Raw genomic sequence first — 24,548 nt, 5'->3', positions numbered from 1 at the left:
GCCCCGCCCCGCGCCGGGGCTAACGGTCTGGGGGGGGGGGGATGACTGCCGGCCCTGAGGTGCCCGAGACCGGCGCTCGTCACCCGGGTGGTGGGCCTCGAAGCTGCGGCGGCCGTATGGCAGCTCAGCCCTCGGTGACAGCCGCCCTCCTTCCTGAGCTGGTTAAATGTGATTTAGAAACGGGCGAGGTGCGGAGCTGGTTCGGTTTCCTCCCTGGTGTGGCTTGCTCCATATTTGATTTCGAGCTCTGTCAGCCCGCCTGGTGACCCAGTTCACCGAGCGCTGCGATGCGCGCCTTATTCCCCAGACTCGCACTGCTCGCGTCTTTTCGGGCGTGCATCAGGTGGGTGCCCATGGCACAGTGGCTGGGGGAGGCTGTGGGGGGAGGCAAGGGGCTGCCCCATGCCAGCCCCGCACCATGGGCACGGCATACAGGCCACAGCCAAGCCCAGTGGGCCGGGCTGGTGGTGCCTCCAGGAAAGCATAGTTGGGGCAAAAAGTGCTGTGAGGAGCTGGGGAGGGAAAGAGCAGCAAAAAGGGCCAACGCCAAAGTTGGGGGAAGCAGGAGATGCGCCGCCATATACACCGCAGCCCACCACACCAGAGCCAATGGATATACCTAGGGGAATGGTGGCCTGTGGAGAACCCACACCACAGCACGTCTTCCTGAAGGCCTGCAGCCCATGGAGAATTCATGCCAGAGCAGAGGAAACATGAGAGAAAGAAGGAGCAGCAAAGAGAAACCCTTTCTCAATGACTGGACCCTGTCACTCTCCCAAACCCATCATGCTGCTTGGGGCATGGGGAGAAGTTGAGCCTGGGTACAGGGGGAGGAAAGGTTGTTCTAATGTTCATCTTCTCGTTTCCCACTATCCAAATTAGCAGTTACATTAGTAATTGGCAATAAAGTAATTTTCTCCATGTATTTTTTTTTTGTCTGCAGCAGTAACTGCTAAGCAGTCTCCCCACCTTTCATCTCAATCCACAAGCTTTCTCATTCCTGGTCTTTCTATTCTCTCTCCCTGCCCAGCTTGTGAAGCAGGCAGTCGGGCTTTTAGTTCAGGCTAACCCACCAGAAGGCTGCTAGGAGGTGTGTTAAGAGAACACAACACTCCTGGTGCATTACCTGAAACTGTACTCCATGGTAAAACACAGTTACCCTTGGAGTTGAAACTAGGCTCAACTCTGTCAGACATTTGCAGACTCAGTAAGGAGAAAAATGCCACTTTATGCAAAAAGAGGTGTGAATATGAGATTGTGAGCGATCCTAGCAAATTTTGAGTTTGGTCATAAACTGTAACTATAGACAGATACCAAAGTATGAATTAAGTCCCCTAGCCCACATCTTACACCACATAATACATACCATTCTGTTCCTAAACCTGTATCACGAAAATCAATGAGAATCTTGTCACCAGTCTGATAGATACAGAGGATGACTGCAAGATTAAGATTTATGTCCTGACTGAAAATGCAGCCTACCCAGAATAATACTATATTCTCTAATAAATGAATCAAAAAATTCAAGGCAAAGGGATGGAAGGACTGTACAGAGGCTAAACAAGAATCAATATCACAGCCATGTTATTCTCAGCAGGGTTATAGAGTCAGTCCCTTATACAATCACTTTCTGACAATCCGGTTTGTGTTTGTCAATCTTCATGTTAATTTCCTACAAGCCCCTTTGCCCTTTGGCAAAGAAGAAATTTCTCTATAAAACTAATGATCTTCTTTTTTTTTTTTTTTTTTTTTTTCCCCTTGGTAAAAAACACTTATTTAAACTTAAAAAACACCCCAATACCCAATTTTGTGGCTTCATTTACCTAGCAATCGAGGTAATTTGTTTTGATTTTGCTTCATCTGTATTGCACTTTTTCAGCTATAATAATATTATTCAGTACTTTAAGTTATGGTGCATCTTTCCATAATTGGAGAATAGGAATAAAAGTGGCTGGGATTTGTTTTCAGTAAAAATTCTTAGAAAAGTGAGCTCTGATGTGGTTTGGGTTTTACAAAAGTTTCACTGCGATTTGTCTAAAAAGTGATCTTCCACACTGATGACTACAGTTTCTACTGACAACACATACTAAATGATCAATTATATGTACTTTTGCCTGAACCAAGCTATTTGAAGCCTTTAATAATTCTAAATGTATTCCTCATAACTTTAAGCACTCTGATCTCCACATAATTGGTTTAAGAGCCTCATTCTGATCAAGGACTTTACACAAGTTGGTAATTCCATTTCTTCAAGCACACAAAAAATGATGCTTGATTGAAATGGCATTTTGAAGACAAAACTAAGAAGTTTTCTTTTTTTTTCCTCAATAATTTCACCACTCTTCAAAGATCTAATTTTCGTATCTTGAGAATTATTCTTTCCTTTATTTTAAATATAAGTACATTTCTCACAGAAAGTATATGTGCATTCTTACATACTTATGTGCCTAAAAATGGTATCGTTAAGATGCGTCAGGGAATCCAGTACCGCTGTAGTGGTAAGAGAATTGAATTAATGGTAACAGGTACATAATTTTAAACTGAGATCATAGAAACTAAGCTATAGCTCTTTTCATCATTGTCCTGTTAAGAAATACTGGTATTATTATTAAAAATGTCTTTCTTCTCAATTTCAAAATTCAAAATATGATATGTTTTCCAAGCTTTCAGTAAGACAGATTTTTCAAATATTAAAGCTGACTAGCTGATGGAGTCAGGGGGATAGCAGAAAAGATGGTGTAGCTGGTAATATACACATACACAATACACATACAACGGTAGTAGATTGTCATAAACAATATGGATGTTGCTTATGGAAAAGGATGGAGAGAGAAAAAAAGGGAGTATATATGTAATTATGTATGTTGTATGAAAGGGTGCTGGAATCTGTAATAGAGATGCCTAGAGCTGCACTGGAAGAAAAGTTTATATGCATAAGTTGATAATGAAACAGAGGGGACATGCTGAGAAATTATTAAGAAATACAAAGAAATTTACGCCCTGAAAACAGTGCCTCAAAAGTGCTTTACCCACTTTGTGCAAATAAAGAATATGTTCATTTAAGGCACTAAAGCATGAAGTTTATGCAAATACAATAATATAGTCCTTGCAGTTAAAAATATTTTTTTTTTTTTTTTTTCTTTTTTTTTTTTTTCCCTGAAGGAACTCCCAAGGGAACATGTAGCCATTCCATTGCCCACAAGCAAAACCAGCTATATTTTGTCAATCCTGGCAGATGTCAATCTCAATCTATTCTTAGACCACCACTGAGTTCCAGTCAGTGATGGAAACTGCACACTTAATCTATGTCAGTGACTTTTACAAGTCTGGCTCTGGAAGATGTTTCCAATACTTGAGTTTTTCTTGTTTCAGTTTAAGCTTACATCTGATGGTCAATCATCTTCACCATAAACATGAAAAACAAATTACTATCTTCCTCTGTTCTGTAGTCTTTTCTGTATTATCAGATTCCCATTCCATATTTCCTCTCTGTGATGTTTTTTATCATATTTTTACCCTATTCTTTCAAGCTTGCGCCATGGCTTTGAGACCTCTGATCACTTTCCCTACCATCCTGTTGAATTTTTCAAATCGGTCTCCCTGTTTTTTCATCATCAGTGCTTTGAACACTGGAACACCTTGTTTATACCTACCCAGTGTTGATCAGAGCAGAAGGATTGCTTCATAAAAATAAATTAGTTTGGCTTGATATGATTTCTTGTGTCAAATCTATGCTGTCTGCTATGCATCTTCTTGTTACCATCCAGATGCTTAGAACTAGTGTACTGAATTATCTTTTCCTGTGTTTTCTTGAAATTGAGAGTTGGACAACAGAAATTTAATTTTCTGATCCCTTTTCGACACACTGTCATTTTGAAGGTATTTTTCTTAAAACCCTTTTCATTTACTTCTTCTACAGTCATGTGTTACCCTACTTGTTCTCCACAGTTCTCAAAAGCAACTGCTAGCAAATCTGACACTTTCTTTCAAGGAATTGTATAAATATTCAGGGGGAGAGTTCATAATATGATGAAAACTATCACATTTTTCACAAAAATTATAAAACAGAGTTGTTACAAAGTCTTATCTAAGCTGCTTCCTTGTCACTGCTGTGACAGCTGAGTTAACCAGCCACATGGTACATTGGTACACATGGACCATGGTACACAGGTTTTAAATACTTGTTCCTTCCATTTCCCTGCTTTCACCTTTTCTCTACATTCCACCTGCACAAAGGCCATTTCCCTTTCTTTTGCCCTCTTTATACTAATACAATGTTCATAATGATTTCTCATTAACCTTGAAGTCTTTTGCCAGCTGCATCTCAGATTCACCTTGGCTTTTGATACTTGTGTCTTGAACTGTGCTTTGAAATATTCATCTCTAGTAATCTTCTTTGACTTTCATCTTCGATTTCAGGCTGATGCAGACCTCGAGATTTAATAAATTTGGTCTTCTATGACTTTCCCTATTCTTCTGCTGTTATTGCAATTTAATCCTTAATATTTACCCTGTTGGGTAAATGCTCTGAGATGCTCATTCTTCAGGAATGTAATTGGATTGCTAAACATCTGCGCATCTCTGCTGACACAACTACTGTCAGAAAGCCAGAAAGCACAAGCAAGGATCCAGACAGCACAGGAGCTCAGGTGATCAGCATAAAGCACACATCTATCTGTGCTTACTGACAGTTTATACACCCATCAGAATAAGGCATGATAAATGGGCTTGTCCAGGATCAGGGGCAGACAACCATCTCAATGCAGGGCTGAGCCAAGTCCTCACAAGTTTAGAACTGAAAAACAGAACGGCTTCCTACTGGTGTGACATCTCTGCCTGACATCTCACCTAATCTTTCTGCCATTCTATACAGCTGCGGCTACCTCAGCAGATGAAACAGGAGCTCACATAGATAAATCCTGGAACTCAGGCCTGCGCAGATAGGAGAATTTCATGGGTTTTGAGTTCTTCATCCAGAGCTTTTAAACACACAGGAATCTGACTTTTCATAAAATACAAGCTGCAGAAATGTATCCTTTAACTTCCACACCGACCTCAGCAGCTGTTTGACCAGAGTCTATTCAAGATAAGCCTCTTCTCTGAATATGAAATCTTTATTTTTCACTTTCAGTACGGGGTATTTTCAGCTATTGTCACTGTTAAAATTAAGTTTGTATCTACAGGAAAGCATGTAATAACATTTTGTATTTCCTGATGTTCAAAAATGTAAAACTCTCTTCATATCCAGTGAACAATTTTAACTATATTTTAAAATTTAGAACACAGTGTCTTGATGCCAAGAGCAATCTTGTATGTCTGCATGTCAATTTTCTTTCAATGATATTTATTCATTATAATCTGCAAAGTCTTCTCACCTAACTGTTTTCAGTAGTTCTGTAAAAAAAAAAAACAAAATCTTTTCCAACCCAGGTGTAGGAAATAATAATCTGAGTTATGTTCAGAAAAAGGTACTGTGGATGAAACTATGAGGTGAAAAATGTATTATTGCTGGGTTCATTTAAAAAATAATAATAATTATGGATTTGGGGATCTGAAATAAGCTATAAATTGCTTGGAAAAACGGGCCTGGAGTGAGCTATGTTACTGCAAATCCACTTGTATAACTTATCTGGACAAGTGTTTCTAGTACAGACAAAACTAGAAGATGAAGTACATAAAAATGAAACTCTTTTTGACAGATCCCAAGCTAGATAGGTACTATGCAGGCTAAGTCTTCATTCTTTTGAAGAAGAATGAAAACAAAATAAAAAATGAAAAAATCCATGTGACATACCTACAGAAAACTTTTTTTTTTCTCTCCTCTGAACTACTCTGAAACAAGCTCTCCTGTTTTTCCTTCCTATGGAGCTCACCAGCATCTCAAGAAATGTCTGTTCATTGTACAATTTGAAAAATCCATGAATTATTCTAATCATTGTGGTTGATTAAACAGGTAGGGGTCCTTTTTGATTCTGCATTTACCACTTTTTCCTCCTTCCTGATAGTTCTGCACAGCTGGAGATTTTCAGCCCCATTGTAGCCTCCTCATCTTAGCAAAGATCTTTTGGCATGCTAATTAATCTCCTTTCTAATGTTTACTCTCCCTGACCACAAGCCATTGTCTGCTTTTACATCTTATTTTGACGAGACAGGGTTCTTAAAATTCTTAAACGTCTCTCTTAACAATGGCTCTAGCCTATACATAATGTAACAAGCAAAACAATGATTTGATGGCAAATAAAATTCTAATATTAAGGCATTTTTCATTTTTCAACATTCTAAATGATTCTTTCTACTTTTTTCTGCAAAATTGAGTTTAGTTTTTTCTATTTTCCCAAAACACTAAAATGACAATGTTTAATCAAATTGATTAAACCAATTTTTGATCAAATTTATGAAATTGAGAAATATTCTACTTTGTATCAGTTCATATTTTAAGTATTTTTTGAAATCCCTCTTATTGAGAAAATAATGTTTTTCCTATGAAACATTTGATGCATGCTATTCAAAGCACCAGATACAGTACAATGTTTGGATATTGTTTGTTGGATACAGCCATTTATCAAGGCCTATCTTCTGAATATAACACATATTATGACACATCTAATGTAGACATTGACATATTACCAAGACTGTTACAGAGGATTTCACCAAATCCAGAGCATTTTAATCATGTTTTAAAATGTTCATATAAAGTTTCATTTATGAAAAAAAAAAAAAAAAGTTAACTTTTGTTTTGCTTAATAAAAGAAACCGGGACTATATATATAATTTAGAGTAAAAATGGGTAGCTACAAAAATAGTTACTAATTTGGCCTAGCCTTGTCCTTTTGAAAGACAGAAATCTTTCCAAATTCAGAAAGTATAAAGATTTAAGGGAAAGATTTAAAATCTTGGGAAAAGTAAAAGCTTAGCTGATCAAACATAATCACCTTTTCTTTTGCCAGAAACTGGGCAAAGGCTTTCCCCAACAAGTATCATGTATCTTGTAGTGATGATTCGTTGACGTGGAATACTTTATTGAGTAACTGTAGGCTGACAAATTAAACTATGGAATTAGATAGCCACAGTGATGCAATTTTCAGTCTGGTTGAACCCACCATCCACTTAAAACAAAGCTTTACCGTGATGTAAAGTGGTTGGACCTCGATTTAAATTGTAATGATTGAACTTGATAATCTTAAAGGTCTTTTCCAACATAAATGATTCTATGATTCTAAATCTGGAGGACTACATGTATTCAAGAGAGTTTTGCTCTGTAATTTACTGGGATTTAGGGAGTATCAATAAGAAGATTTATTGACACAACCATAATTAAAAAGCAAATGAAGACGTTTAGTTATTGTGTTAGATTTAGGAGCAAGTGTAAACATTAAAGGAATCTGTACGGCAATGGGAGAAGATGAATCTTACTTACTTTACAGTCAGATCACAAACCGCATCTATTCTTTGGCTCTGTTTCTATACCTGCAGAAGATATTACATAATTACATGGTTTTACTTTACTGGCATATTTTTCTTCTTCAAAACCACATCTTCAATTGGAGCCAAGTCCATTTCTAATCAAACACCTAATTTAATGAAAGTACACATTTGAGCCTATTACATTAATTTGTTTCGGGCCTGTAGGCGCTATTACACATGCTGTACGTCTTACCTTGTTACCAAATCATTTAGAGACAATAAGGGGCAATTATGTGCAATTCCTTTACAAATAGCCTTGATATGCAGTCTAAGTCTTTGAAACTATTTTTTTTTTATAAGCGTGTGCTGTAATCATTTAACTTACTGTGTAATTTAAAATTAAATAAAGTGCATCATAAATCTTGCAAAGAATAAAGCAGGATTTTCGGGATATAACTCAGAAGAGGTTCTGCACATTTGTGCCTGATTTTGAAATATGAAACTACGAAGTTTGGTGTGGGACACCTTTCAATGGCACATTGCCTGCTTAGAGAAATGTCATTTATTAAGACTACCTTTTTTGTCTTTGTCACTCACTGCCTTTCAGAATCACTCTCTTCCAATTCATTGCCTTTTCTGTGATTTCCAGAATACAAATATCCAGTTTCTCTTTTACTCATTTTTTTCAATCTTTTTCTTCTCCTCCTCTCACTTTCTTCAGTTGACTGCTTTGTCTGCATTGTTACCTTAACAAATAATCATATATTTGGTCTATTTCAGAGGTGGAAAATTGATGTGAAACAAGAAGGACACAACACAAACAACACTGCTGTAGACTACAGCCCCCCTTCCAGATTACTGGCGTTGATGAAGCTATTCGGAAGACTGGTACAAATTTGTAAATTATTGCAATGTCCAGCCAAATCTCTCTATACTGAGCTGTTAATCTGTTCATTTCGAATGGTCAGCAGTGTTTCACGATTGGCATTTTGTCTTAATCAGGATATGTAGGAACTAAATATTTTGCTTTACGATCATTCTTGTTACTATTTTAATCTTTTTGGCACCTTTGATACATGAAAAATCAGAAGAAGGATGGTTGAAAGGAGGAAAAAGATGGATGGATGGATGGATGGATGGATGGATGGATGGATGGAAGGAAGGAAACCTAAAGAATTAAGAAAAGGAAGACCTAGCTGCAGAACATGGTACTCCAGTTAACAGATAATCCTGTTAAATGGTAAAGAAAAAAAAAATCTGCAAGATCATTGTTCCCCCTATTGGATGATGCTTCTACTTATACAGTGTGGATTTTCACATAGCAAGATAAAAATTAACCACTTTATTTAACCAAATCGAAAGATTCAATTTTGTCAAAAAGTAACTGAACAGTAAATTTGTGTGTTTGTCATAATTAATTAGCTGCAATGTGTAGTTGCTGTATTTCAAAGACTAAGTTCCTCATATTCCCAATCTCTGTGGGCCAGATGTATGTCTAAACCTCAAAGGAGACCATGATGGATTGTAGAAGCTGTAGTTCAGCCACAGAGCCTGCTCAGAGACCTGGAAATTTCTTACCATCTGGCTTCTTAGGTAGACCATAGGCGAGGAAAAGAACCCAAAGTGTTTAGACAATAAAGAATGAATTTAGTCAAATTACTTCTATTGCTATCTTAGACTCAAATTCTGAATATTTGGATTAAATTAAATTCAAATTTACACTTCATTTCAGTGCTATCAAAGCATGCACACACATACACAATATTTAAAAAGTTTTGATTCTACAGAAAGATTTAGGACAACAATTTTCCTTGTAGATTTGACATGAAAGAAGATGTGAAAGGCATGAAATTTTTTACACATGAGGAGGAGTTTGGAAAACAATTTACAAATCTGCTGGAAACTTGCAAAAACTTTCCAAAATACTACATAGCATCTAGCCTTGTGTTTATCAGAGCTCTGTCGAAGAACCACCTGTTCCTAATAACAGGGTCTCTCAGTTTTCAGAATTACATAATAGGAACAGTTTTAGTCACGGGATAGAAGACATCCTTTTAATCAAGGATGAGGAACAGCCCCATTCTTTGTCACTCCCCATCATTTTACATTGCTGACCACCTACAGCGCTAGTTCACATCAGAGTCATGACGCTGAGATGACTCAAGCCTTTCTTTCTGTGAGAGACTCACAATAAGCAATTGCATTGTCATCTGAAGTGCTCCTGGCAGAGGGAGGGAATCATGCACCAAGAGAAGCTTGAAAACCAGCAGTGAGAGAAAGACATAGAACTTTCTAATTTTTGACATCAAACTTGTAACTATCTTAGTAGCATGAGAATAAGTTCAATGGTTTTTGAATATATATTAGTTCTCAGACTAAAATGGAAGCTATGCTGATAAGAAATATTTTGATGGACATTGCAAAGACATTTTTAGACAGTGCCATAGAACTTCTGCGTATGAAATTTTCATCTTGACATCTGCTGTCCAGAAATTGTTCTGAAAATGGTACATAGAATGACAGAAGCAAACTATAACTGCCACGTAAAACACTAAATGAATAGACTACATTGACCATTACATACCGGGTCATGTTAAGTATGCCAGAAGTCTGCCCTAATCACTAAAGACTTAGAATTATGTTTGAATCTGATTATCCCTGATCCTAGGCCATGTACACAGAGGGTATAAAGAGACAGGCAGTTACAGAGCATGCAATTAATGCTTTTTCTCTTAACAACAAACTTGGTATTTAAAATATAACTGTCCTTTCTATAACTTGTTCACTGCACTTTTCCCAGCCTGAAAAAGCATATGTGTATGTTGACTAATGTGACCGTTGTTCTAACCCTATATTGCATTTTGGGCTGAGTTTTGCTAAGAGGTTATAGCAAACTAAACTGAAGAAACTTAAGTACTGAAATCGACTAGTTCTGACTTGTAATATTGTTTCATGTTTTATAGTGACACTACTCTCTTTTTTTTTTTTCCTTCTTCATTCTTGAGACCAGTACTATTTAATATCTTTATCAATGACAGAGACAACAGGATTGAGTGCACCCTCAGCAAGTCTGCAGATGACACCAAGCTGAGTGGTGCAGTCGATACAACAGAATGAGGGGATGACATCCAAAGGGACCTGGACAAGCTGGAGAAGCACACTTGTGAACCGCATAAGGCTCAAGTCCAAGTGCGAGGTGCTGCACCTGAGTTTGGGCAATCCCAGACACGAGCACAGACTGGGAGAAGAACTCATTGAGAGCAGCCCTGCAGAGAAGGACTTGGGGGTTCTGGTGGATGAAAGGCTCAACATGAGCCAGCAGGGTGTGCTTGCAGCCCAGAAGGCCAACTGCATCATGGGCTGCATCAACTGAGGAGTGGCAAGCAGGTCAAGGGAGGGAATTGTCCCCCTCTGCTCTGCCCTTGTGAGGCCCCACCTGGAGTGCTGCATCCAGGTCTGAGGCCCCCAGCACAAGAAATTTGTGGACCTGTTAGAGCAACTCCAGAGGAGGGCCACGAAGATGATGAGAGTGCTGGAGCACCTCTCCTATGAAGAAAGGCTGAGCTCCAAATGTCCAGCCTAGAGAAGAGAAGGCTCCAGGGTGACCTCATTGCAGCTTTTCAATACTTAAAGGGGTCCCATAAAAAAGATGGAGAGCAACTTTTTGCTTGGGCAGACAATGACAGAACCAGGGGGAAAAGTTTTAAACTAAAAGAGGGGAGATTTAGGTTAGATGTTAGGAGGAAATTCTTCACTGAGAGGGTGGTGAGGCACTGGAACAGGTTTCCCAGAGAAGCTGTGGTTGCCCCATCCCTGGAAGTGTTCAAGGCCAGGCTGGACGGGGCCTTGGTCAACCTGATCTAGTGGGAGGTGTCCCTGCCCATGGCAGGGAGGTTGGAACTGGACAACCTTTAAAGATCCTTCCAACCCAAGCCATTCCATGATTTATTCCTTTCCCTGATCCTATGTTGATTGACTTACTTACCAATTGTCCTATGCACTGTGTGTTTTTTGTTTGTTTGTTTTGTATTGTCCTATATACAGTGCCAAGGTACTTGTAGGGAATCAAAATACACTTCTGGGTTAAAGGTCTGAAGAGTTCTAGTTAGCAATGATCACACACTGAATATTTGGAAAGCTTTCATATTTTGTTCTTTTAAGTCAAAGAATATTAAATTATAAATTTCTTCAAAAGTATATGGATAACGAATAAGGGAAGGATTAACTAATGTTAAGTTAATGATTACAAACTAACAATGAAGATTAAGAACATGACAGTCTTATGCAAGCATTGTTGAGTTCTAAGCAGGAATAAGATATTTAATAATAATCTTCATAAACAGACAAGAAATCAAGGAGAATACATTAAAAGTACTAGTTCCTCAAGAAACACTCCTCTTTTTTTAAAAAGAAACCAACATTTCTAAATTCCATTTTAAATTGAAGTTAGTCAGATTCATAAATTTGAGGAATGTGACACAAGGGCAATTACCAACATATTTTTACCTTTTAGCATTTACTCTGAGAAACAGAAAACTTTTAGCAGACCCACGTTCATATTCCTGTCACTGAGAAATGTACTGTCTGGTCCTTTTTGGTGATGTATTTAGGAGAGGAGTGCCCCCTAGTGATTACTGAAAATCACATTTTCTTATTTTTTTTTAAACATCAGTCAAGATGTAGTAACTCATCTGGCATCTCTTAAACACAATTCCTGTACTTGCATCATCTTAGCAATATTTTTTCCATTCCTTTTCTACTTAAACTATTAATAGTAAAAGTGGATATCACTTGACAATGGGTGTGTTTCTCTGTTTCTTACAGTGTAACTAGATCATAAAAACTCTTGATCCTGGAAACTTTGCAGACACTAGAACTTACGTCCTTAGAGTTATAGTGAGCTTTTCTGGCACTTCAGTGTGACTGCTGACATGTTTTAGGACTGCTGTTCTTTGAGAAGCATCCAGAAGAGTGTCAGTAAGAGCCATGCACCCTTTTGATTCTACAAGCAACTAGCATTTGTTGCTATAAAAACTAGAAGTTTTTTGTGCCTGTCTTTAGAATTATTTTTATTTCCTCTTAGCACCTCATTTCCCTCCTACAGTACTGCAGTAAGAAGGCAAGTAGTGCTATCACACTGCGCTAACACTGTGCTAGATATGCAAGTCCCAGAGCCTTCCTTGCAAACACGTGCTTCCTTAGAAGACAACAGAAGCTGGAATTCAAGTGAGCCACATGAGCCACTCATCATCTTCTCAGGGCACCTGAAAAACATCTGCAATTGTTCTATGGATACTGAGGAAATCAGACAATTTCTCACACTGTAAGCCTAAATTAATAGATCTATGTGTTTGTGCCTAGTAAACCAGATTATCTGTCAAAGGAAAGGTCTTCTCTTGTTAATGAAGAGCATATGTGGCCCATATAATCAGACATTGCTACTGCTGTTTTTAGGAAATTTCATGCAGAATGGCTGAACACTTATTATTTTCCTAGAGGTAACAGTTTGTGAAAAAAAAAAAAAAAGAAAAAAAATCATTGTTCATCATAAACTCACTTTCAGGAAAACAAAAGGAAAATTCATGCATGGGTCATAATTCTGAAATAGCAAAGGAGACATGACCAAAATAAACAGTTCCTGGAGAAAATAGCCCAGCCCAAAGTTGTAATGAGAAGTGCAAGGGGATAGTACGTCCTTTTCAGGCAGCAAACAAATGCTACTAAAAGACCCACAAAACCTCCACATGTGTGCAACTGTTTATACTTCCTAGGCAGCTCAGTGTATTTCCAAACACCAAAGCCATCCACCCAGCCAAGACAGCAGTCATATTATGATCTCGCCACTTTGAAACCAGCACTAAAGGTCAGATATAGTAAAAGATGAAGCAGAAAGCTTGTACTCAACATTTTTAGGGTACAAAATTTAGTTCCTTTTTTTTTTTTTTTTTTTTTGATAAGTTTTGAATGTTATTCTTGGTGTGTCAGTTTGTGGTAAAGTGCTCTAACATAGTTCTAACAAAATGCTGCATCACAGCCCTAATTTAAAATGGGCCTTTGCAGATCCTTTAAAACCGGTGTTTGAGCCAACTACAGCAAACAATTGCAATAATTATCCACTGTTGACCATGCTAGCGCTGCACCACAATTTATGATGGACAAATGGCACTCTAAGGCATTCTTTTAAGTCTTCCTCAGCCAAGGACACTGGACTTCTGTAACTCGTCTAGCTGTGGAAGAGACAGCTTGCTTTCAACTTTTTTTCCCCCCATTTCGTATTTATTCTTTTCACCTAATGCTTTCAATTTCTTTTTTATCATTATTATTTTTAAACCGTGCCATACTCCAGGATTGGGAAGCATTATTTTCCATTAAACCAGTAATAATATCGCAGAACTCTTCCAGTGATTCACTGGTACTCCCAAAGGTACTTTGTTTACACACCCACAACACATCAAGGAATGACATGTTGAGGCTATTCATGTTGAGGCTCTGTTGTCTCTTTTCTCTGCATTGTTTAGAATCCCTTCTCTGTAAGCTTCAGTATAATCAGTGTACATAACTGACTGCCATCCCTGTTGTAAACCACTTTTGCACTGACATACATCAGTAGGGAGGTGGATGTTTCCTTTGTACTTTCAAGGAAGCCCTCATATTTTTGTGTTTCCATACCAGTTGCCAAGGTGCAGAACTAGTTGGCAAGTGGACAAGACATCCTAAAACTATTGTGTGTTTTCATTACCTTCATGTTTCTCATTTTCAAGTCAACATAGTAGTAGCTATAATTCTATAGAAATTATGCCTACTGTTTCTAAAACAGTGATGGGAACACTATTGACTGTACAGGATCAACCTTTGAGAAAAGAATAAGAGTATAGAGCAATGTTGTAGGACCACTGGATTAGGGGGAAAATGCCCAAATTACATGGGATAAGATCATGACAAGAAAAGGAACAATGGCTTCTGGAGTATGAGCACACTGATTACTCTATGTGAAGTGCTTCTACTCTACAAGTTAGGTCAAAGTATGGCACACACAGGAGTATCCACCCACCTGTTGACAGTTTCTCTCAAAAAGGACCTTTTTAATAAGAAATGAAATCAAGTATAACATTTAGATCAGCACATGCTGTTGTTACCTGTCTACTGGCAGAAGTCCCCAGTGTAGACACAGCTGCAAAAAGAGGATTTTTATAACCAGGGAGATATTTTCACATTCCTTGTTTGGTGTATCCTGACTGAAGGACACAGACTTTGACACAAATAGCAAGCCTGTATGTACTATGTTCTGTCATTCTGCGTGTTTGGTTTGGTTTAAAACAGCTATAGATTTTTCATCACAAGAAACCAATAGTATAACAGATTTTGCTTAAACGTGAAGTAGCAGTCTAAAGCAATTTCTCTTCCACCTCATACTAGCGTTTTATTCTGTCCTTCAAGCTGCCAGAAGAATATGAGACTTTTAAAAGTGTATTTTAATGGCAGAAAGAATCCTGTTATCTATCAGTTTCCTTGTCCATCAGTTTCCTTACATAAGAAAAAGTAGTACCACTTACACCTATTTGGTAAGCTTATTATGAGTGCACACTTTTCCCAAGGGCCATTGGACACGAGTACAGTGAAAAAGTGTCCTTTCCCTCCTCCACCCTCTTTTTGCCTCAACAATAGCATGCTTCACAGAATCTATAAGATTGTAATAAAACATTCAAATTGGCCCTCAAGAAACTACTCTTTCTTCAAAGCATTCACAAAATGCAAAACATTTACTACAAGTGTACAATTTAGCTTTTGCTACAAAGCATTCCAAATTTCATCTTTGCAGTTATATATATTTTCAAGAAGCTTCACTAGATTGTTCATAAAATGATTCTGCAAACACAATACTAAAGTATATATTTTCAAACTTACACATTTTTCTTTCTTGCCAGTAAAAAACAAAAGGGAAAAAAAAAAAAAAAAAAAAAAACAACCAGGAGTTCAACTGGGCAGTGCTAAATTTAGATTTTGTGTATTCTGGATGCAGTATTACACACACAAGTAACAGGCCCCATCCCCACATAACATAGTACAGCTATTGGAAACAGAGTCTGTAACAGACAGAGTTCATCCTGTAGAAAAACACTTGTAATGCAAGGAGATTGAGTGCACCTTTGTTTCTCCACTGAGGCACAGCAAAGTATTGGCCTTTTGTTGAACTTCTTTCTGGAGGTATTGGTCTCAAACAGCTTTTGGATAGCAAAAAATAATACATTGGCAGTACTAAGCTGCTTTTCCATCTCCCAGACCAGCTGTGCTCTACATATTCTTCTCTGTTCCCCTAAATCCTTCAGCATCCCACCGAAAGGAGTCATCGTGGATTGAACTTTGTGAACAGCCCTTGCAAATGAACACCAACAAAACTATGCAGGGCATAGTCATCTGTGAGCAATAATATCTTATCTCAATCAGCTTTGTTGAAGCAAATTAGGTGAATTAAGAACTTTTGCAAAAACATCATTAAAATATGCTTGTGCCAAGGTACCAGACCTTCAAGTTCTCCCATTAATCAAAACTTACAGTCTAACAGATCTTTCCAAATTTGACCTAATAGAGCTGAAAAACAGCGTATCTCCAGAAGTGCTCATCCACAGCAAAAAGGTTTAGCCTTCTTTCCATTAGCCTTCCTATAAGATCAATTTCAGCAGCTGCAGTCTTGCCATTCAGTAGTTTCATGCCTGGACAGTTAGACAGTTCATAAGGCATGCTACATCAAGATCAAAAAAGAGAGAAAAAAGATACCTTGCAAAGCAGTAACAGCTTAAAGAAAGGCCACCGTATTTTATTTTTAATGTTTACTCACTTCATCTTTCATCACTTTCTCTCTTTGATATAGGATTGCTTATGTTTTCCTTCCTCTGAGAAATTCTCTTTTTAAGATGAAGATATTCCAGTCTTACCACCCAATTCAGGTGGAGTGATCTTTACTTTCATGGGCAGCCCCATGCATGTCATAACTGAGTTATACATAAGGCAAGGACAACGTAAGTTAACTTCTTTAACGAGCAGTGGGCAGAGATAGAAGAAAGGAGGCCTAAAAGTTGTCAGCAGAAATAAGACATCTGATTCCTTCTAACATAACTGAGAAAAAAAAAAAAAAAAAGTACTTACTCAAATGGTGAGAAACATTGAAAGAGCATTACTCTCTACAATGACTATTATTTAAATTTTATGACAATTTTCATTATCTGTGTTTTCCTTTTTCTGTACCATGTTTAGAAATGGCTTAAGGCATTAATAAACACGGCTAGCCAGTTTGATTTTCTAGTTTGGTTAAATTTTCTCCTTCAATTTCACTATTTCATTTCAAAACATTGTGTGTTTTCATCTGTATTAATAGTATGTGAACTAGTCTGATAGTCAAGGTATGGATTTAGATGTTTCAGATTTGTAACTCACTATGAGGTCAATAATGTACATATAAAATGTGCATATTACTGTTAAACAGGTGCTCAGCTTTTCCAGCTAATAAGAATACTGCTAAAATCTATGCTGCATGTGTTTCCCTATCAAAATAGACTTCAAAAAAACAGTTTTCAGTGTAAAGTTGGTGGGATTTTACTACACACAATCTTTTTCACTTTTTTCATGATAACATCCCTCAATCTTTTGTTGTATTTTTTTAATCTAACATTTGCATATCTGTTTTAAGAGAATTTTATCACATCAGATTGAACCCAGTTAGAACCATAAAGTCTAACTTCCAAGTGAGGCCTAGGGATATACTTTTTTATTCAGACCCTGGTAAGCACAACACATGGTAAAGGCTGGGAGAGGTAATTACATTGCTTTGCCATTCATCTGACCTGTTGTATGATTAAAGTTAAATTAAAATTAAATGATTTCATGAACATTGCTTGGTCAGTTACAGTCTTCAAGGCTTTTTCTTGTTCCACTTCTGGTGGGCTGTTTATACAAGTAGTTACTTTTATAAGTACAGCAGCTAGAAAACTTGGAGTTCATTTCCATGGTTACAACCACCTTTTCACTGGAAATATCAGTTAGTTTGAAAAGTCACATATCTATTTTCTCTTCCACCAATTTTCCATATACGTATAATTAATATGGAGGTATGAAAGCATTTACTGTTGTTTTATTAGGATTAATATAGGGTGATTTTACAGTGATACATAATTAATATACAATAATATTTTGAAAGACAATCAATTTGTAGGCAAGAGTAGGAGTAATTCAGGTCTAAATCCCATTACTAAGGCTATTTAATTTCTGACTAAGATAATTATTGCTAAAGGATGCATTCATGGCAATAGTCTTCTGTGATTATTTCTTTTGGAAAGACTAGGTCATTACCCTATTCTAGCACTGGAAAAATGAATCAAATCTTTCACTAATTAGTGGGCATATATTGATAGACAATTCATACAGAAACCTTCAGAATTATATATTTTGTTTGCTCTTTTCTTTAGTACAGTGAACCTAACTTTTCAAATTAAAAGATCCCTTATAAACAGTTCTATAGACTATCTTCATCTCCAAATATGTATTGAAACTGGTATAAGGCTTCTAGTTCTAATAGAACAGGATCTAATTGAATAGCTTATAATCTTTTTTTTTTAATTATTATTATTTATTCTTTTATGACATATTTTCCTATTAGCCACGGTATTTCACTCCTGTGTATTTTTCTTTAAAGTTTTATACAGGCAGGAGTTGCCAGTGGGCAACACAGCATCCCTTCCTGAATAGGTTGCCCAAGTGAAATTAAGTTATGAGTTTCAGTACTCTATTCACTACGTACACACCAGTACTCCCTTTAAAATTATTAATCTTCATTGTCACTTTAGAGTATTTATTCAAGACAGTTTGTTTAGGTCACTCTTTAAATTACATTCAATACATTTATTTTGTATTGTATTTATGTCTTGCAATATTTCAGTAATCCTGCAATAGGTTCAAGTTGTCAACTAACTTCCAACACTTAATATACTTTGTAAATGCTACAATTTTTAAAAGTACTCTTGTGAAAATCCAAGCAGTTTTGATTTTCAATGTCTGGTAGACTGGTTTTTGTAAGAATATGTTCATGTTAACAAATCTTAATTTTTCTTTAAAAAAACATAGAAAACTATTATTGGTCTCTAAATTACAATTTAATCCATTGACTTCAATCATCATTAGATATGACCTTGCATTCCTATAAAAGATTTATAAAGCTAAGGTCAATTCCAAGCAAACTAGAATGTTTATTTAACATTATTTCACCTGTACTTTTTAACAAGGCATGTCTTTTGACAGTCTGTGTATGGCCCAGCCATATGTACACATAATGAAAGGAAATCACGAAAGATGTAGGATGCCAAAATATGAATTATTCTAGGATTATATGTCAACTCAGAAGAGATCATGAAGGAGCAAGGCAGGACATAAATTTTAACTCTGGATTTTTATAGTCATTATAGTGACAAAAAAAAAATAGAATGACAAAAAAAAAAAAAAAAAACAACTAGCCACTGCCACCACCAAAAGACCAAATGAAAGGACTCCAAGCAATCACAAGAACTGCTACAAGAAAGTGAATACTTTGTTGGTCTTAAAAAAATCGCTTGTTAGCAAAAGTAAGTCTATAAGATACTAGTGCAAGAGAGTCACCAAAATAAGTGAGAATTATTCAGAATTCTAAAAGAAATAAACAGAAGTTTAATGAATAACTTTTTCTTCTACCATAAGCTGCTTGAAAAAGTTTCCTACATGTCGAGCATTTCAAGTACCTCATGGAACATTCAAAATACACACATCAAAGGTTGTAGCTTTCCTAACAACAAAGCCAAAACTGAAAAAGAAGCAAAAAACATTGTTGTGTAAAATAACCCTTAAGATGAAAGATGGGACAGATGCATGAAGAAATAGGACTATTTTGGAGAAATATATTTCAGAATATTCTGAAAGCTGGAGCACCTATCCTATGAAGAGAGGCTGAGGGAATTGGGATTTTTCGGCCTGGAGAAGGGAAGGCTCAGGGGAAACCTTAGAGCAGCCTTCCAGTACCTAAAGGTGGCCTACAGGAAAGCTGGGGAGGGACTCTTGGTCAGGGTGTGTAGTGACAGGACAAGGAGTAATGGCTTTAAACTAAAAGAGGGTAGGTTTAGATGAGATATTTGGAAGAAATTTTTTGCTCTGAGGTTGGTGAGGCACTGGAACAGGTTGCCCAGAGAAGCTGTGGATGCCCCATCCCTGGAGGTGTTCAGGGCCGGGCTGGATGGGGCTTTGGGCAGCCTGGTCTGGTGGGTGGCATCCCTGCCCATGGCAGGGGGGTTGGAACTGGGTGGTCTTTAAGATCTCTTCCAACCCAAACCATTCTATGATTCTGAGAAAGAATATAAGAACTTCAGCATATTGTCTCACACAGAGTATATGCTCTCAAACTTTCCCCAGATTGTGCAGGATTTAAGTCAGATTTTCATTCATACTGCTAATTAACTGCTTTGTTTGATAGCTATCCAGGTCATAATAATATCCCACAGTCCAGTCAGTTCTAGAAGTCCTCTATGCTATATTTCTTTCTGCAAATGAATGGCCAATAGCTCAATACAAAATGGATTTTTCAGAGCAGAGGCTGTGTATGGCAAACAATGAATACTGTTAACTGGTGCACGACTGGAATACTCATTTTGAAATAGTTTTTGGGATACCTGGTGAGTAGGTTATGGTCCCTAAAAGCCTGAAGGAGAAAGTATGTGGAATTTCTCACCAAGGCAAACAAGCATGAAGTTTAGCCAAACAGAACAAGCTAGCAGTGAGATCAGTAAATCATTCTGAATTGGTCCACTCAAGATGTGGAGGCAGACTAGATCCAAAGCAATTTACTTTTCTTCAGGGACCTAGAAGGCAGCTAGGGAAATAACTATGATTTGCAGAGTGAATAGTCCCATCTTTCTCCATTCATAACAGAATTTAAACTAACAATTTGATCCTAAATGTTTTGTTTAATAAATAGTTATAGGATGACGTTCTATACAAGGATGTTTATGAGAAGATTTGGAAGCACTGTACTGAAGAGGCATTGTGTAGCACTTTCCAGTATGGACAGTTACCTGGCTATGTGTACCATCTCTTTATAAGCTATCATATTCTGACTTCAATTCCTTTCTCCATTTTTACAGCTTTTCTGTGCTTTAGTTCCTTTCTTACAACAGAGCAATAGGAAGATAATAGAGCATAGAGTGTTTAATATGATTTTATCTTTTACTTTTTTTTTAACCTTGCTTTGCTCTACATGTGACTTTTCATTTTCTTCAGTTAAAAAATAAAGAACTCCCAAGAGCGTAAAAGACAATATTTGACTCTAGTCTAATTTCCATATGCTACTGTATATCTAAGCAGAAGTAACTCCAACTAAATCAGGGAATCTACATATGCATTAGACTGATCTATTTGAAAGATAAATCACATCTGTTCCATCTCATGCTGGTCCTAGTTTTCTATTTTAAGTGGCTAATTTTAAGTTTGCTAATTTAAATTAGCAAATCCCTCTCTTAGTCCATTTTCTAACAGCACAGTCCTGATGATGAAGGTTTACAGTCATAATTTACACATGCAAGATTAATATCCATGTTTTAAGCCCATAAAACTTTTTTTTTTTTTTAATCTTTAATGGAAGGCTGTGATCTTGGGGAGGGAGGGGGAAAGAGGGAGAAAAAGGTTGCCTTCACTTTCAGAAGGTAAAAATTCTATATTGAATATTGTGAAAGTAAACTGATAAATGACTACACATAAGCTCAAAGTAACCAATTAGATACAATCAAATTTAATGTTCCTCCCTTGCCAAACAACTCTGTATAAAAATACTATATCAATGACCTAACTTGCGAAAGCTAAAAGCTTTTAAAAATACAAAATGCATTAAGAAACTGTTATTCCTAAAATTCCTATAGATTTTAATCTCAAGACCAGTAGCCATTCACAAAATTTATTACATAGCTGTTTACAAATGTAAAGTTCGTGTTATATGCATACCAGTGAATCAGCTCTGAATGAGAAAATCCAAAATTCAAGGTGAAAGAAAATTATAACTCACTAGGCTTGTGCAGTTTGTTTTACCCTTTTGAATGGGACATTATTTTCATATTTTTTAGTGTAATTGTCATTTTTTGCCTGTTCCTATTTGAAGGAAATTCATAATCTCCATTTAACAGTTGAAACACTCATCATTTTTTTTCAGAAACCTGACAGAGCCCTTATAAATGAAAGAAAATAATATTGACAATTGTTGTAAGAAGAGTCAATACATGGAGAGGCAATACAGGTGTCCAAATCAAGTCTTCATTTTTAGTGTATGCTAGAATGATGAAGAAAAAAGGTTTAAAAAACAACATTTAAGAATGCCAAAACATGCCCTTCAATTACCAATTATACGTACAAGAGCTCACTTATACAAGGTATTTGTAAATGTAGCTCTAACTACTCCAACAATGTGACTGAATAGAAAGGGAGTGGGCAGGAAAATAAAACAAACCTAGAATCATAGAATCATTAAGGTTGGAAGAGACCTTCAAGATCATCTGGTCCAACATAACTTCTTTATGTCATCTAGTGTTTGGGACAGCTGCTGGAACCCAGTGGTATGGGCTGTGATGGCGAGCACGTGTGGAAGCAAGCATGACTAAAGGACCCACAGGCAGAACAGATGTATTGGCAAAAGCATCACAGGCAGGTCCTTCAAACTCCAGGAGCAGTTCCTATGATGTGCTAACGTCTCCCTGTTCTGGTGTCTGATCTGAGTCTTTTGTATTTGCTTTAGCAAGGCTGCTGTGGAGCAGAGAGATTCCTGGCGTGCGTGCCACACAATTGCACTGCTTTTAGCCTGCTTGGAGACAAATGAAACAAATCCATAAACCTACGAGATTTCCATCAACCATAGAGAAGTGACCGCATGGTAATGAAGAGAAACTGAAAAATCTGACAAGTTAAGGATGAGTTCAGAATAATGAGGTAACATTCCCATTTGAGTTCTTTGAAGTAGTAACTGTTAATATAGATAAGGGAAATGAAAAAAAAAAAAAAGTTATTTGAAATATTCAGATAGCCTTTCACCACCTCCTTCTACATCCGAATGAAAAATAGCTGAAGCAGAGTTACTCTGATTGATATGTAACAGCCATTGGAAAAAAAAAAAAAAAAAAGCCAAACCGAAGTAGCAAATGTAAATTTCTGATAGTTCCACACTTAAGGTTGAACCCTGAAATACTTCTGTACCTATCTGAGCATCATCCAAGGTAGTTGCTTTGTTTTTCCTTGCTCCCTGGGTTTCTTCACCCCTACCCAATTTAAAAAAGAATAAATAAATCAGACACACACGTTAGAATCAACATCTAGCTTGAAGCTTGTTAATCAGATGTTCCCTTGAAACAGCAGACATGGTAGACAGCAATCTTGTTGCCCTGTGTCCCGAAAAGGTTTGCATGTCACTAGAATATATCCTATTAGCAAATGGGCTATGAGAATGGGACAGGTCACCATTTTCATCACTAAGAAGCAAGCCTTGCTTGCCGTAGGTCAGTGCTAACTTACAAGCTCTGCTTTTTTGTTCAAATGTGAGAAGCATTTCACATGGCTCTGATAGCAAAATTTCACACAGATGTACTCAAAAGATCACATTCGCAGTCAGTATCTGATACTGCTAGCCATGTATCATCACAGCAGATGAATGATACTGTTCTAGAGAATGTACTGCTCCTGTCACTGCATTGAGGTATGTGACTTAGCACCTCCATCTAATACTTAAAAGGCACTGATGCATTTGTTTAATTAAAATTAAAAGAATTTATCCCAGATGAAGTTACCATAAAATTTGCTTTATCTTGCTTATTCCATCAATAAAAAGAAAGGTTTTGAGCCATAGTCCTGAAATATGAGTTTTCCCTCATTTTCTCAGGGGTTTTCTTTGTTATGTAACTCTCCAATTATTATTTTTTATTATTTTTAAGTTCTTTAATCTTCTGCATTATATTTTTGTACTGAAATGATTTTTCCTTCTGTGATTTATTTCTACATATTTAGAGAGCGATTTGGTGTTCAGTACATGAATTAATTATACAGATTAAGAGATTCTTCTGTTAGTGATGATCAAGGATTCAGGGACAGGTGAAAGTCATAATATTAGATTGGATTACACTGGAATAGATTCAGTTCTGAACTTCTAAAATGTACAAGGATATTTGGATCTCTGTTTTTATTCTGAACAATTGTAATTCAAAGGCTACAAAGCTTAACTAATATCCACCATCTCCCAAATGCTGCAGGAAAAATGAGTGCATACTCCCATCTCTCTATGCATATATACATACACACACTAACCCCAAGTATTTAACCTTATTTACACCTCTCTTACATGTTTACTCTTACATGTTTAAAATGTTCATCTTGCTTTGTTACCTCCGCTTTCACAGAACCACAGGATGACTGAGGCTGTCAGGGCTCTCTGGGTCTATCTGGTCCAACCCCTGCTCAAGCAGGGCCACCGAGAGCAGGCTGCCAAGGACCACATCCAGGTGGTTCTCAAAGATCTCCAAGGATGAAGACTCAGCAACTGCTCTGGGAAGCCTGTTCCCATGCTCAGTCATGTGAACAGTGAAGAAATGCTTCCTCATGTTCACAGAGAGCCTCCTGTGTTTCAGCCTGTGGCTACTGCCTCTGGTCCTGGCACTACGCTCCACTGAACATAGCCTGGCTCCATACTCTTTTCACCCTCCCTTCAGGTATTTATAGATATTGGTAAGATCCCCCGAGTCCTCTTCTTCTCCAGCTTGAACAGCCCCAAATCTCTCAGTTTTTCCTCATAGGAGAGGTGCCTTCATCATATTTGTGGTCCTTCAATGGACTCTCTCCAGTATGTCTGTGAAGGAGCTTAATACCTTTATTTCATGGAAGGGAAAATAAGAAACCCCGTTGACCTGATACACAACTAACTTTCCCAGCTTCCATATGCTGATCATTCATCTCAAATGCTATACACTCCTCTTACCTACCTCAACTCCTTGGAGAGTATATATATCATCTATATCATTCACTTCCATTTAGCAATATATTATTTTCTAGAGAAAGATCCCGTCTCATTTAATCCAGTCACATACTAAAGAGTCTGGAAAACACTG

The 24,548-nt window shown here is 37.2% G+C and overlaps 1 long non-coding RNA gene across 1 annotated transcript; it reads left to right on the top strand.

The window, feature by feature from the left end:
• Positions 1-36: 36 nt before the first annotated feature.
• LOC121069572 lies at positions 37-22,431 on the top strand. Its single transcript, XR_005819494.1, has 3 exons — positions 37-343; positions 8,185-8,292; positions 22,196-22,431. It is a non-coding gene; the product is annotated as an uncharacterized LOC121069572 (long non-coding RNA).
• Positions 22,432-24,548: the final 2,117 nt, after the last annotated feature.

This window comes from Cygnus olor, chromosome 4 (genome assembly GCF_009769625.2).
Source record: "Cygnus olor isolate bCygOlo1 chromosome 4, bCygOlo1.pri.v2, whole genome shotgun sequence".
Lineage (NCBI taxonomy): Eukaryota > Metazoa > Chordata > Aves > Anseriformes > Anatidae > Cygnus > Cygnus olor.
The sequence above is the reverse complement of the archived record's forward strand: the minus strand, read 5'-3'. Positions and strand labels throughout refer to the sequence as shown.